General features: G+C 46.6%; 1 protein-coding gene across 1 annotated transcript in view; it reads left to right on the top strand.

Annotated features, from left to right (window-relative positions):
- The window catches only part of LOC119390914 (sedoheptulokinase), a 189,643-nt gene that overhangs the window by 79,856 nt on the left and 93,628 nt on the right, over positions 1–16,159 (top strand). The window lies entirely within an intron of this gene.

Genomic DNA, 16,159 nt, shown 5'->3' with positions numbered 1-16,159 from the left:
CAAGGTCATTATACTCTTTTTCGGGAGTTGTGGGGCTTCTCAAAGAAGAGTAAAAATGCATATTTTAAAGAGTGTTAGGTATATATGTGGCAGGCCAGGACTCACCAGAACAGGTACTCTTTTTTTTCTTAGAGTGTGTCACAGTGACGTCGGTGTGCAAGGAAGTCATGGCAACCAGCGTAACGCACTCGCATGGTGCCAATTCAGTGCCAACACATATGGAGCTCGTTCGACTCGGCTCTTCTAGGCTTGTCCCTGGCAACGGCGGCTCCAACTCGTGCTTCTCTTCACGCGACATGTTCCGCCCAGAAGTATATACTGTTGGGCGAGTTGGTAATTCATTCTGGAAACAAATAGCGCGGAAAAACGTGGGACTAGTAGAAGAAGCAAGAATGCGCTTGTCCTGTTGCTTTCTTCTACTAGTCCCACGTTTTTTCGCGCTATTTGTTTCCAGAATGTTCCGCTTATCTCTTAAAGTTTTCGTCAAATTTCATCTTATGCTGGTCACCGAGACACCCCGAAAACAAGAAGAGCATATCGAAAGACCGTACGCACTATCTTTCTGCCATGTTTAACGCTCCTACCGCTCTCAGACAACAATTGTAATAATATTTTGGGTGTTGTTCGAAGTGCATGCGAAACGGCGTTGGACTTCTCATAATTTTTGGCGATTCGTAATAGCATTTGAAATGTTACCAGCAAGTATGCTTTGCTCGAAAAAAAAGTAGTTTCATGGATACTTTCTTCAATCGTCGCTTACCTCACGTGTGTTGCCCCTGTGACGTCTTCTTGCGACTCCCGGAACTCAACAAGACCAGGCTGCTCCAGCATGATTCTCAGATCGCGTGGTAACGATACGCAGTGCGACGTGCACAACTTGGAGCAAATGATATAGAGTCGACGCTGTACAATAGCATAAAAAAGATTCCGGCAGATCCCACAATGCGTCGGATCTGCCGGAATTTTACGATTTCATGCGAAGTAGTGAGCGAGTAGCAGCATATATGCCGAATTTTTTTTGCTTTGAGCGAAGCGTTACGAGGGGGATTGACGTCTTTGCGTATAGTTGTGCACATATCTGAGGCTTACCAGGCACGTTGACTACGCTGGCCGGTAGCTAGTGGTTCGACGTAGCGTCGGCGCTCACATTACAGCGCAGACGTCTGTTTTACGGAAACGAATACCACGCTACTGTGCGATGATATGTGTATCATAAGTAGCGGTTGTCGGGGTATTCCGCCGGGTTGAACCAACGCTTGACTAAAGCTTGCGGAGTCATAGATGTATATGAGGTATTTATTACGCCGTTATAAAAACGGATAGCCAACTGCAACCACACTTGACGTTAAATGTAAACATTTCGACAGAAGTCTGTCTGGCTGGGTGGAAGAATTAAGAAGTTGAAATACCTCCAGCCACAAATTCTTGGAGGAAACCCGACGTTTCGAGACCGGCTTGGTCTCTTCTTCAGGGGTGACTGTGCTGATCAGGGGGGCTTCGTCGCAGCTTGTTTTTGGCTCCGCCTTTCTCTTTCCCTCACGTTCCGGAGGCCGTGCACGTAGATCGGAGGCATTGTTCCGAGGGACCGGTTCACATTCGCAGGTGTGTTCTGGATGTGCCACGACTCGAGTAAGAGCCTCCTTCCCAGATTCCTTTCCGTTTCTATTATGGAAGCGCCCTCGAAGTCAATTTTGTGGTCGTGCTTCTCGCAATGCTCTGCAAGGGCACTGCGTTGTATTTCCATCTTTCTGACGTCGTTTTTGTGTTGGCGCATTCTTTCCGGGAAGCACTTACTCTCGCCTATGTAGCTCGCTGGACAGTCAGCACATGACACTTTGTAGACCACGCCCTGGTGTTGCTCCCGGGATGGTCGATCTTTCGGCCGCGGTAGTAAGCGAGCGAGCGTTGAGGCCGGCTCGTGAACCACCGTGACCCCAGCTTTTCCTAGAACCCTGGCGATCTGTTCGCTAGTTCCCGGAACATACGGGATGACGACTCGTTGGGCTGGTTTCTTCGATGCCATTGTATCCGGTGGGGTGGCCTCCAAGAATTTGTGGCTGGAGGTATTTCAACTTCTTAACACTTGACGTTGCACGGGCAACGTCAATTCTGATTGCAGTGTTGGTTAGCCGCATGATGCCTTTACAGATTCTTTTTCCGAAGCCCTTTCAAGCACTGACGTGGCTATGCTTGACTGTCGTGCAGAATGCCTGGGCTTGATTTCGGCTCGAACCGTGAATTTTCTTTTTCTTTGCGTCCATCGGGACTTTCGCCCACCCACAAGGCCGCTGACGCTGGTACCGGATTTTCTGCGACGCGGTCTCCTTAACGCTATCGCGTTAAGATTTCCAAAGTCTGTTCTCGCCGTTTCTTGGTTGGCACAGACTTTAAATCACGTGTGGCGCACACCCGCTTTCCACGGGCAGTGGTATATGCTGGCATGCGCCACAAGTGACTGAGGGAAGGGGTTTCACGACGTACGCGGTAGGCATGCCATGTTATTCATGTCGTGACCTGTTAATCGTGTTCCTCATACACTTATCGCCTCGTGTGCCAATTTTGGTATATATCAAGTTATAGCAACGCTCACGACAGCGCCCAGACGTAGACTGCTAAATATATAGAAACGGTCAAAGTGCCTCTGGTTCGCCAAGAAATGCTTCGCGTCGAAGTCTGGGTCAGTTGGTACATGACGCTGAGGCAAAAACCAGTCAAAAAGACGCCGGACAAGGGGAAGAAGTGACACACACAACGGCTGGGCAAGCTGACGGAATTCACAAAGACGACTGGCGACTGATTCAGGGGGCTTTGTAAATGTGTACCATATGCGAGCATTCCAGAAACTTGCTCCAATCACAGTGACAGCACTTAAATAGTGTGCAGGGTGTACGGAAACCAGGATGATCCTTTGAGACGCCTGACAACGGCGTCTCGCAATACGGGCACCTCGCGCCGCGTCCGACCATTCTGTCCATCCCAGATGAGTCACAAGAGGACGCTACAGATAGCACCTCACCGATTATTTCACCATGCGGTGTCTACTCGGAAATTGTGAAACGCTGTGCCTCGCCGAGGACGCCGGTTTCTCACTCGTCAAATCCCAGCACCGAACGAGTTTCGAAGGGGGTGTATATTCCGTCGCTTTCTAATAAAGTAGCGAGTTTTGTGATGACGCGTTCGAACAACCTGTAGCCCCTGCACATATTTGCAATGTAAGAGAAAAAGAAAGGGAGTACCTGTTACTCTTTCTGGTGTGTCCTGCCTCGCAACATATATAACACTCTTTAGGATATGCATGTTAACTCTCCTTTGGAAAGTCGCGCCTCCCACACTCTAAGAAAAAGTCGAGTATTTGGGGAGTATTTTCACGTACCGGTCACGTACCGGCACTTCCCGGTACGTGACCGGGAAGTGCCGGGACCGCGGTGATAACGCGAAAAGTACGCGCGGTGGATGACGATTATTGTTGTGTAGCAGAAATACTCCCCAAGTACTCGATCTTTTCTTAGAGTACATGACTATCGGAAGAAAGTATGATGAACTCCAAAAGAAAGTTAACGTGTGTCGTTAAAACGGCAAGTGATGACTAAGCAGAAACAGTAACAGCTACTCTTTCTTTTTTTCTTTCAGTGTGGTGTTAGAGGCCTAGCCAGAAATAATGCGGCCTTTATGTAGAACTCCGAGCCGTTGTGAAGGTTAATAAGAGCAGACTGGAAATGCACTCATCCGCGTAATGCTCTGGCTGCGAGCGTTTGTCATGGCTTCCGTGTTTCGTAATGCGTTTTACGATAGCGTTTTACGAGGCGCTCAAAGCGACTGCTTTGTGCCGATACGTGCTCTTCATGCCGATCGGTGACAATAAACGGGACTTTACGGTCTCAAGTTGGAGCGCTGACAAGTGAAGCGGCTTAGCCGGCTGTTTCGAGTAAAAAGGTAACGGCTTTCACAGCGTCACACTAAGGCAGGGGAGGGTCAAGGCCAAGCCAGATCGGTCGACTCTTTCGTTCCATTTCTGTCGGAGGGCCTGGTCTACTATAGGCTCCGCGACATTTGTGTATTCACGTACGGCAACTCGGTAATACGGACGGGCGCGCTTTGCTTCTTTAAACCGAGAAATATACGGAATAATTTTGGAGCAGTGCCGGTACATCGGAAATAAAACGTTTTCGGCAGAAATCGGCAGCCTGCCACTGAATTAACAGTTTCAAATATGTAACCTTCAGAGAGTGTTTACGTCGTGAGATACCGAAGTAACTTATTATGCGCACAGGAAGGTGCTGTTGCTGCTTTTCTGCTGCTGCCCTTGAAAGCCACCTTATTTTCAGTGAGAATGAAAGAAACGTTAGGACATGGGAAGGACAACGCAAGACTACCGCTAAATACTGGCGTGCTGTGTCGTCCTTGATCAGTCTTTAGTTTCTGCCATTGTGGTGTGAGTAAATATGAAACTGTTCCTCAGGAGAGAGAGAGAGATTTAAAGAAGGGAAGAAGATTAGCCGGAAGAGAAAGCGTTCACGATAGTCAACGACTGATGGCACTGACGCTGCTTCCGATGTCGTGTTACCTCACTGTGCTATACTGCAAAATACATAATTGTGAAATGATCGTCATGCTGTCGGGAGGATGGGGGTCAGAAGAAAGAAAGTCGCTTTCAGTACATGTTGCCGTGACGCAAACAATTTCCCACGTGGAAACGCTCGCTCCGGATATATAGTTCTGCCCCTCTTGAAAACTTAAAGCCTCTGCAACCTGCGGCGAACTTCTTTCTTGTTGATTGGCGTTTAGTCAATACAATCTTACAGGTCCAGGCTGGTGACCTCTAAGGAATGAGTCGTTCTATAGAGCCTTTCGTTATTAATCACCAATTATGCCCGCTGCTGGTTAGTGTGGCGGCGGGTTTGAGCGTCACTGGACGTCGGGAGGATGTCCGCCCTGCGGGAGGACGTCACTGGATGTCCTCCCATAGGGCGTCCTGTTTCCGTCTGGTGCGTCGCCATCTTTTGCTTTCCTTGGCGCCGATTTTCTCGCTCATCATAGGTTATATCTTCTGTATGCAACTCCTCTCCCAACTACACTTTGTCTTAAATATGGCGTAATTAAAGCGTCAGTTACTGCGTCATCCCTAATTCGCTCGTTCTCCTGCCGTTCGCTGATCACTGCTTTCTGTTTAAGTTGTCCCCTTGCCGCCGCGGCGGCTCAGTGGTTACGGTGCTCGGCTGCCGACCCGAAATACGCTGCCGCGACGTTCGCATTTCGATGGAGTCGAAATGCTTGAGGCCCGTGCACCGTACGACGCCAGTGCACCTTAAGGAACCCCAAGTGGTTTAGGTTACCCGTAGCCCTTCAGTATGGCGGATCTTAGAGCCTGCGATAATTCAGCCAGTTATAAACCAGCCTTCTCCTTTGCTGCGGATGCGGCTGTCATTTAGAGATCCGTATCGTTCTGCTGTTCAAAACTTCCTATCAAGTTGCCATGTTAAGCTCCCATTTTTCACTTTATTAGTATGCGACAGGGTACGCTGACTACGCGCCTTCTTCTTCGAAAACTCCGGCAAGATTCCCTACCATGAGTGATCACTAGTCCCTTTTTTAAATATATATATATATATAAAAGGGAATAATGCTTTAAACCTCCAACAAAACGCCGGCTGTACGAGGAACGCTGTAGTGGATGCTCCATCAACCGACTGAGGGCGATTGTTTAACGGTATTAGAATGCTCGGCATTCTTACAATCCGCGTCCCCATCGGAATGCGACGACGTCGGCCGGGAATCCAACCTGAGACCTTATGACCACGTTCGATTCCCGATTCGATTTGCTATGCGCAATGAGGTTTGTTCCATCGCTATAGTGTAGTATTGCCTGTCCCTTAAAGTAATTAAGCTTAGTTAGCAAAGCTGTGCTATACGTCACATGGTATTTTTTAAAATCTGTACGCAGCGAGTGAAAAATAGCCCTCGTGCTCGAGCTGACGTTCCTAAAGCGAGAGCTTCGTCCGGGCTCGACCTTGTTGAAGATTAAGCTCAGAAATGTTAACGAAATAGGTGACCAAGAAGGTCAAGTACCGAAAGCATGATATCATGCACAATATTGCTTCGATGCGGAAATCCATCTTGGAATGTCCTTCCATCATCTCTGCCAAGACAACCAAGTAGTCGTAGTTACTCTCGGGCTGCGGTGGGAACTTGTGTAGAGAAAAAAATGTCTGACCACAGCACTCCGTCAGCCGAGACACCTTGAACGGCGTGAGTTACGGTGAACACACACGCGTCTCACGCTCCGGTGCTGAGCTCATCCGTCTAGCTAGTCTGGAGGAGTAGAAGAGCGGAAGCGGACGGGCAAACAGTCTCGGACAACTCCCCCACGCAGCCTCTCGCGGCCTTCTTTTCGGACGTCAGCGGGTGAGACGCCGCGCGTTGTTTGTGCGTGCGTGTAGGAAGCACGAAGCAAGGTAAACAAACACGCCCGTCATCCAAAGCGAGCCGGTGTTTTCGGAGCCTTGGGTAGCGCTGATCGACGGGCTCTCGCGTGGTAGATGGTTGGAAGAATTACGCAACTGTGAGGAGGGTCCTCGCTCCGCTGTTGCCGAAATTAAACTGTTCACTCGGAGCGCGGCTAATCTGTGCCGAGCAGTTTGGCGTGAGCCTGACGCCGCACCAATATAGGATGCAGAAAATGATCGCTGGAGGTCCATCGTGCGGGTTGCCCTTAGAGCTCATTCACACTAGGGAAGCGGTAGGAGAGCGAAAACGCCAAAGTTCCGCCGCCGTCATCGCCACTTTTACCTGCAGCACTGTAAAAAATGCGTGTGAAATAACGGGGATTTGAAGTTTTCTGTTCTCATACATAAAATATCTGTTTTACACCATTCACAGAAACACGTTCACACAAAAAAAAACTGTAATTATCTGTTTTTTTTTTTATCCGCGAGCCCCCACACACAGCGAAATTTTGGTCACGTGGGCATGTTTGTTACAAAGAAAAGTGATTTGAAAAACAGTTGCCACCCTTCACGTGGTACTCCGCATACTTTAAGTGCCAAAAATGTTATTCTGCGCAAAACTAGGTTGCATTCCGCAGTCTGCTTTTCTGCGGTAGTGCAAGCGTGCATTGGCGGTTGGTGGTTTGAAACAAAGGAGGGCTTGCGTCAATATCGGCGTGCGGCTTCTGTGATTTTCGACGCTCAGGCTATTCGCAAATGAGGTGAGTGAAGTCATCAGCATCCAACACACACACACACACACACACACACACACACACACACACACACACACACACACACACACACACACACACACACACATATATATATATATATATATATATATATATATATATATATATATATATATATATATATATATATATATATATATATATATATATATATATATATATATATATATGGGTCATTCCATGCCAAATCATCCAGCGTTTTTCCGACCATCACAAATATGGCTGAAAAAATTTCCACGTTTTTCTTGAAGTGCGGAACTCGTTCTGCTCGTTTATTTCTGTTGCCAAAAATTTGCCCGCCTATTTGTGAGAGTGTGTAGCTTTGTGCCGACTGAGCTAAAGGGCATCGAACAACAATGTTTTTGAAAGGACGTTTATGAGATGCACTCGATAAAATGGTATTTCCGGCAAGCTAATGAAGTGACGTAAATGTAAAAATAATGACTTGTTTATGTATCTCGATTCTTCGAGGGCTTTTCGCACGAGCAAAATTCAATAAAGTTGCAAAGTTTGATCTTTTTTTACAGGAACAAGGCAAACTAAAAGGGTAGAAATGAATTATATACTGGTGGCCTGTTCGACATACTACAAAAGAAAAATAATGTAGTCGCTGAAGGTATAGCAGATCTTCTGCAAAAAAATTGGGAATTTCACTTTTTTTAAAGAAAAGCTCTATATTCAGCATCAAAAAACTTGCCTTGGTAGTCGGACTAAAAGTATGCACGATATTTCATTTGAAAGCTCTATGTATTAGCTGAACATAGGCAAAGTTACAAAAGGGTAATATTTTTTTAACTTGAGCAATATTCTTTTGAAATTTTGTATCTCCACCAGCTTTTCGGCGACGTAACTCAAGCAGCATGAAGCACTCACAACGGCAATCTTCAGTCCATGCCCACCAACGTTTATAGAACCAGGTCAGTTGCAAAACTGAGCGATGTTCCGCGGCGCCGCCGCCATCAGCGACAGATGTGGCGCTGCTGTCGCAACAGGATTCACTCATTCACTCACTCCACTCTCTTCAGCCGGCGTTGCGGCGCGTTAGTATGCGTGAAGGCTTTCTGCGTAAAGAGTTTTGCGCTTTCTATTGTGCTTCGGATGTGCTGTGTGTCTTCACCATGCCGACATGTTTTGTTCCCGGCTGTACCACCGGTTACAGGAATTCTGTGAGAAAATTGTAGCGCAAAACAACACAAGGAGCGACAATTTCCCACGGAAGTAATGAACCAAGTAGCCTAAGAAAACGTTTTGCTGGGTTACAGGAAATCCGAGACACCACGATATTTCTTTCGTGCATATATGGTTACCAACGCTTCAATGAAGGGAGTCGGGATGGGAAGGGGGGGGGGGGGGTCGTTTCCTTATTGTTTCGGCCTATACGTGCTGCTCGCAACACTTCCTTTTGCTGGAGAATGTACCCGTTTAAGTTGTCGCGAGGAACTTCGTGTTCTGGAGCGTGACGCGCATTGTCGGACGTGCGTTGGATCACCTAAAAGTTTCTAACAGGACGGTCCGGAATAAATCCGGGACATTATATATGTCCCGACAGGGACGGCTCGGGACGCTCTGTGAAAAGTCGGGACACTCCCGCGAAATCCGAGACAGTTGGTGTTAGCGATAAACCACCTCTTTGAAATAACCGACGACATTTCACGCTTGAGTTTTCATGTGCGTGGCCATATTTGCGCCCCGCGTGACCCTGTCCAGCGAGCGGCGTGGCATTCCTCGTGAAGACACAAAACTGTCCGACATATCATGTGATATGCACTTTCATGAGGAAGACATCCTGAAGACTTTCACTCACATGGTCAATGGTTAGAATTAAGGTTGAAATCGCCAGCGGAAAGGAGCCTCGTCGAACGATGCGTCCCAAAGATATTCCCGAACTTGCCTTGATTTGAGTGATTCTAAAAATTGGGCTGTGAATATTTTTTACAGTTAATTAGAGCTGTTTTTAATGCCTCAGACTATAAATAAGTTGTGCCATTTGTGTGCATCGCATCATACATGCAATATCTGAAAAATTGTTTCTCTGAATTGCGTGCGCAAAATAATTACAGCTTTTCTTTCTGTAGCAGGACTGATATTGTGGCGTGCATTACACACGCGACGATTTGACCACTCAATAATTGCGAGTAATGACAGCCGCGATACAGAGTGAAAACTCCTCACTTCAAAAAAGTGAAAGTGAAGAATTATCGGAAAGAAAAGAGTGCAAAAAATTCGGCAGATCCCACGTACCATGGGAGTCCATGTGATGCGAAGCATGCGGTGGGAAGGTGACTGTGGCTTAATTTTTTTTTACTGAGCGAAACGTTATAAAATGCCGCTAAAGATAAAGATTTGTATAACTTTTATACGCACACATATATGTTGAACAGCCGCATATGTGTTATATAACCAGTTGTTTACAGTTGGGTAACGCTGGCAACGGCAACGTGGGTATTGCCACCAGAAGCCGTAAGCTGATATGTAGTGCTTATACTTGTCCCTTATGATACAGAACGCACGCACGTTTCACGAACCCGTGTGCATGTGTGAAAGAAGTTCTTGACAGTTCTTGAACAAGGTCATCATCCCCGTGATCAGTGAGCACCAGCAGCTGGTGATGACGTGTTATCGGATCAGGTCGTGATCGCGGTGACGAGGGGTCCATGTGTAGTGAAGTGTGAGGTATAGTACAACTGTTGGAATTCGTGGATGCCTCGGTCATTTCGTCGACAAATTGTCTGTAGCTAGAGCCGGCGACATGTTGGAATCTGAAGTCACCCTTCGCATTGGTGAGGTATAGGCCGTCCAGACTGGTAGGCCTGGATAGTGCTACGTAGACCAACATCGTGGATGGCGCTTGTATTCGTAGACTACCTGGGCGTATGTGGTCTGCGTAGCCTAGTCTACAAAGCGGCTGTCAATCAATCTGGCATCATCCTCGGTCAGCATGAGGCCACCGTCCAGCCTCGTAAGAAATGAAGAGGACGGTGCGTCGTTCTGTCGAACTAAGTGCACTTAACAGTGCGATGATTTGAATATCATACGTAACTTTCGTTTATGTCCGGAGTCGAGCATTGCTCCGGAGTCGAGCAATGCTTGAATATATAGCTTGCTGAATCATAGGGATACAAATGTAATGTTTATTAGACTGCTATAAAAGCGAAGCCAACACTGGAACCACAGACGTTAATCAGATATGGCGTCTGTATCGTAGGAGTATACGCACTGTAGGAGTATCATGTATAGTGTTTACTGCTTTCTTGTAAAATTAGATAGCAAGCAGCACAACCACAACTCACGTTGCACCGACATTACACCTGCGTAGGCTGTTTTTCCAAACCAGTTTATAGACCTGGCGTGGCTCTGTGGTAGAATACCTGATTGCCATGCAGAATGCTTGGGTTCGATTCCTGCTGGGATCCTAATTTTCATTCTTTCCATTCGTCGGGTCAACGCTGCCGATGTCGGTTTTTCTTAACGCTCTCGCATTTAATGTCTGTTCTCGCCGTTCCTGGGTAGATATAAACTGTCAATCACCTGTGGCGCATACCCATCCACCGCGGCCCATGGTAAGCGGGTATGTGCCACACGTGTCTGGAGGAAAGGGTTTGACGACGTACGCGACAGGATTTTCACTTTATTCATGTCATGACCCGGCAGTTATATTCGTCAAATCATGTTACCCTCCCATGCCAATTTTGGTCTGCACCAAGTTAAGGAGGCGATCATGAGAGCCCCCAGACGTAGGCGGCTAGATAGATAGATAGATGGATGGATTGATAGATAGATAGATAGATAGATAGATAGATAGAAACGCTCAAAGCGCCAGAGGTTCGCTAAGAAATGCTTCGCATTTAAAAGACGGAGCACCAGAAAAAGGATCACACAAGCAACGGCGCTGACTTACAACAAAGATTTATTCGTTAACACCGCGCAATACTTGCACAGTCCAAAACGAAAAGAAGGAAGTACCAACACTCCCAAGCATCCACGTTAGCTGAAGAATTACGCTACGGGAATGCGTAACTTCTTCTAGGGCAATTACAGACTCGTATGTGATGCTATCAAGCATCAGTTATCTTGGGCAGTCTAGAAAGCCCTAGCTTTACTGACTTTGCCTTACCGCTGCTAAATGTTACTCATTCTTACGCTGCAACAGCAGCGCAACAAAAAATCTCGATAATATACAGTCGGCGAGTAAACAACAGAGCCCTTTCTGAACGGCTGCCGCGGCGTCTTGCCACGCAGACTGCTGTTTTCGTCTGCTAGCGGAAGCTTGTTGCGCCGCCAGCGCCACAAAACCGGAAGCTGCCCCGGCGCCGCGCGACGGCTTGGCTGACGCGGGGAGTTTAGCAACTTACCTGGTTCTATAAACGTTGATGCCCACTGACCTGGGATGCAGACGTCAAGCGTGGTACTGTCTATAAAGCAACCCCATTTCCTTTTCCATTGCTTTATAGAGTGTACCATACGGGCCGTTGCGAGCGTGTTGGGTAAGCGAAATTCTCCACAGCGGGTCGCATGAGAAAGTGTGATAATGTGGCTCGGCTGTTGTTTTGCGTAGCCCAGCCCTGATGGGGAACCGTGGTAACCTTGACTGTGAAGATCAGCAGAGGCTCTGACCGCGGTGCGTGCCGCGTAACACGAAGTGAGCAGCTATAGAGGCAGAATGAAGACGCGTGATACGCACTGTGACATCCTATGATCGGAGTTGGTCGTCACCACACAGAATCGCGGGCGTACATTTTGAAGGTCCAGAGTTCTTGTTCTAACTAGTTAACACGTGCGTCATACAAGTAAATCGCAAAATGTTGGTCGTGACCACCTTCAGGTTAGTTTTGCCCATAGCCTCCGCGGTTGCCGTAGCTATCTCGGAGGCCACGGTTTTGCCTTCGGTTGTACCCCGCGAAAGTGGGCACGCACGTATCCCCATTTGCAGTATATACAAACGGAAGACGACCATCAAGAGATCATTTGAGGATGCGTAATAAAACACTCCAATGCACAGGAAGCGAGAGATGAAGGGAGAATGCAACTGAAAAAATGAAAATCGCCGGGGCCATTCGTCCCTGATAAAGTAAGTATTGTACCACTGATCGTAAGATAAATAGCTAAGTGAATTGATCGTGTATGTACTTCATCGCTTTAGAATTACGTATATACCCTATTTAAACGCATTTACGCGCTAGAGAACGGATGTCGGAGGGCTTGCCTCGAACTCTATGTCGTGCGATGCTCGCTTGTACTTGCGAGTTGCAGCGCACTGGGATAACTAAAACTTCTTTCGCATTGTACTCGCAGTTCGCCTTGAGTAGCTTCCTTTGTTCCTGAAGCGTCTATTGGCGGAAGAAACTTTCCAGGTCCTTGATTTTCAGGAAACCGCGCCTCGACACCAACGAAAGCGGGGGTGTTATATTGCGACCTACGCACATTCGCTTGTGGACGGCTCTCTTTGTACTACCCAGTTAGCGCCAGGGTTGCGATGACGGCGCTGGTGGCGGTGTTTTTGGCAGCGCCGCCTGGGCAGAGTCTGACGTCTATTGCGCTATACGTATTACCACTCATTCGCTTTTGAAGAAGATCCTGATTTCATTGGTGGTTTGATATTTCAGAAAAGAGTAATCTGTTTTTAATTGGTAAAAACACGCGTTATAGGAAGCGCGTTGACAGATGTAGGCCAACATTAAGAAATTTTGCGTAGATACAAAGCTTTTAGAGAGTTTACTTATACGGTTGACGTGTTCAACCCAAGACGTGTTCTCTAAAGCAGATTCCCAATTCTTTCATTAGTGACACTTACGTCATTTAGCTGAACTGGCGCAGCTGAACAACCTTCAAAGTTGTTCTCCGGCGTGTCGCTTCAGCCTGGTTAATTGTAGCATGTTCGCCCCCTTTGTATAGCCGTACGATATTATCGAGTTTTCGACTGTTCACACCGTCTCCTTCTAGGTGCGAACTTATACAAGAATTTCCTTTCCTCATATACTTTTTTTGCAGGTGGGGCTCACCCTTTATATTTTGAAACAAGTGCTACACCCAGTGCTCGGCAGTATCGAAGATACATGTATCTTAGATACTATCTTAGATACTCTTTGGGTATCTTGTATCTGTATCTCGATACGTCTCGCAATACGTGTATCAGTATCTGTATTTTCGATACATTGAAGAATGTATCGTATATATTAAGATACAACATACCGCGATCGCACCACCACCGTGCGAAACAATAAACGTTGGCTGAACGCCGCTTCTCAAGCTGATGCTGCTGTCACTAAGTCACCACAATAAAACTTTTATCTTTTCGCTAGAGTCTTCCAGCGAGGATAGGCGATGAGCTGTGAGCGTCCCTATAGGTGGAGCAGGGTCATGTGGAGGCGCTCGCGTCGTCTCGATAGACAAGCGCGCGTACGCACGTCCAGATGACCTTTCGTTTTATCGCTTTTTCTTTTTAGTTGGGTCAGTGAAGTCACACTTGGCACTTAGCAACTGTTCTGGGCCGCGTACTCCAATGCGCGCGGTGTCTTTCGAACACATTCTGATGCTTCTGTAGTGTCATTATCGAAGTTTCTCTTACGGGGTGCTTCGTTACGAAGTCTGAAGATGCAAGCATGGGGGTTTGCTTTGCGTCTAGTGTCTTTAATACATCGGCGATTTGAAGGATGGCTTACATGCATTAAGATACAATTATATGCAAATAATATTCCAACAGCTATAGCACCACCGGTACCGATGCTGGATCTAACAGAAGAGCCATTCACATAAGAACCGCTATCTTGGCGTCTCTTTCTTTTAAATGCGAAGCATTTTTTAGCGAACCTTTGGCACTTTGAATCTATCTATCTATCTATCTATCTATCTATCTATCTATCTATCTATCTATCTATCTATCTATCTATCTATCTATCTATCTATCTATCTATCTATCTATCTATCTATCTATCTATCTATCTATCTATCTATCTATCTATCTATCTATCTATCTATCTATCTATCTATCTATCTATCTATCTATCTATCCGCCTACGTCGGGGACTCTCATGATAGAAATCCTTAACTTGGTGTAGACCAAAGTTGGTATGGGAGGGTAAGAGGATTTGACGAATATGATTTTCGGGTCATGAAATGAAGAACGTGAAAATCCTGTCGCGTACGTCGTCAAACCCTTTCCTCCAGACACGTGTGGCACATGCCCGTACCACGGGCGGTGGTGTACGGGTATGCGCCACAGCAACGGCGAGAACAGACATTAGTAATTTAAATGCGAGAGCGTTAAGAAAAACCGGCATCGGCAGCGTCGACCCAACGAATGCAAATAATAAAAATTAGGATCCTAGCAGGAATCGAACCTAAGCATTCTGCGTGGCAGTCAGCTATACTACCACAAAGCCACGCCAAGTGTGGAAACCGCTTTGAAAGAACAGCCTATGCAGGCGCAATGGCGGTGCAACATCAATTTTGGTTGTGGTGCTGGCTATCTAATTTTACAAAGAGGAATACATTAACCAAATTCACGTATGATATTCACATGATTGTACTATAAGGTGCACTTAGTTTCGATATTACTGACGTATGTACTGTAACGTGAGTGCTGACGTTACGTCACACCATAAGTTACCTTTTAAACGACAGTGTTGTCGACGTGCCTGGTAAGCCCACGATGTGCACACAGCTACTACACTTACAAAAACACGTCTATCCCCCTCGCAACGCTTGGCTCAAAGCCATAAAATACTGCATAGAAGCACTCGCGGACTGCTTCGCATGAAACCGATTCCCACAACGCGTGGGATTTGCCAAATTTTATTCAAAGTGTTTTTAAAATCATAATTTGATTGCTAGCAGGATTTCTTGCTTAGCTGTCCTTCTTTTCCATCCCATACATTACATAAGATTCTATAGAGTTTTTTTTCTGGTCTGCTTACTGCAATATGCCTTTAAGGTACTGCCAAGGTAAGCTCTGATTTATTCTTGCTTTTAACTGTCTGCGTCCTTTCTGCTACTGTTTACATACTTATAGTCCACTGAGTTTGCTGTTATGTAAAGGCGACGTTGCGAGCAAATATATAATAAACAGGGCGCGCCTGGCGTATACAGTGACAAAAGCTCTGCTTACTGCAAAGTGAAATCGCGAAACTGAGTTTGCATTATAATAACACAAATTATTAGGAGCCATTTTAAGTATGTTAGCAAAAGTATTCGAGAAATATTGTTATACCAAATGCTCCGTTTTTCTCATGAGCGTCCCAAGGAGCCGTTTTGCGCTATTTTACATAGACACTGAATTTAATTCTCATAGCTATTAGGGGTTACGCGCCGCGGTGGTCTAGTGGTTATGGTGCTTGACCGCTGACCCGAAGGTCACGGCGGCCGCATTCCGATGGAGGGAAAGTGCTAGAGGCCCGTGTGCTAGAACCCCAGATGGTCAAAATTTCCGGAGCCCTCCATTACAGCGTCTCTCATAACCACATCGTGGTTTTGGGACGTCAAACGCAAAAATTATTATTAGCTCTTGAGGGGTACTGCCTGTATCGTTTTTCTATGCTTATTCGCTGTGCGTGATACGCTGTGCTTGATCGCTTTTCTATTTTACTTAGATATAATTGTTTTTCTTGTTTTGGCTTCCTCAAATTATATTACCGTTACTAATCACCAGGTAATCGGAGGTATAAGTGGCATTAGTCTGACTGAATAGCGGCGGTGTCCATATGGCGCTTTGTGCCACTGCACAATACGTCTGAATCGTTTCTGGACGGTACATGTTCTTGGTGACGTACAACTGTCCGGTTATCCGTTATTACGAAGACCGTAGCCTAATACGTATACGGGCGAGGTAGAACTCCACAGTGGTATTTGCACCATCGTGCGGAGGCTTCTTATTGAAGTTCTTATGATTACATGGCAACCCGCTAGCTGGTCGGCAAGCAGAGCAGC

Source organism: Rhipicephalus sanguineus, chromosome 4, assembly GCF_013339695.2.
Source record: "Rhipicephalus sanguineus isolate Rsan-2018 chromosome 4, BIME_Rsan_1.4, whole genome shotgun sequence".
NCBI classification, from domain to species: domain Eukaryota; kingdom Metazoa; phylum Arthropoda; class Arachnida; order Ixodida; family Ixodidae; genus Rhipicephalus; species Rhipicephalus sanguineus.
This window is presented reverse-complemented; position numbering and strand designations above follow the sequence as displayed.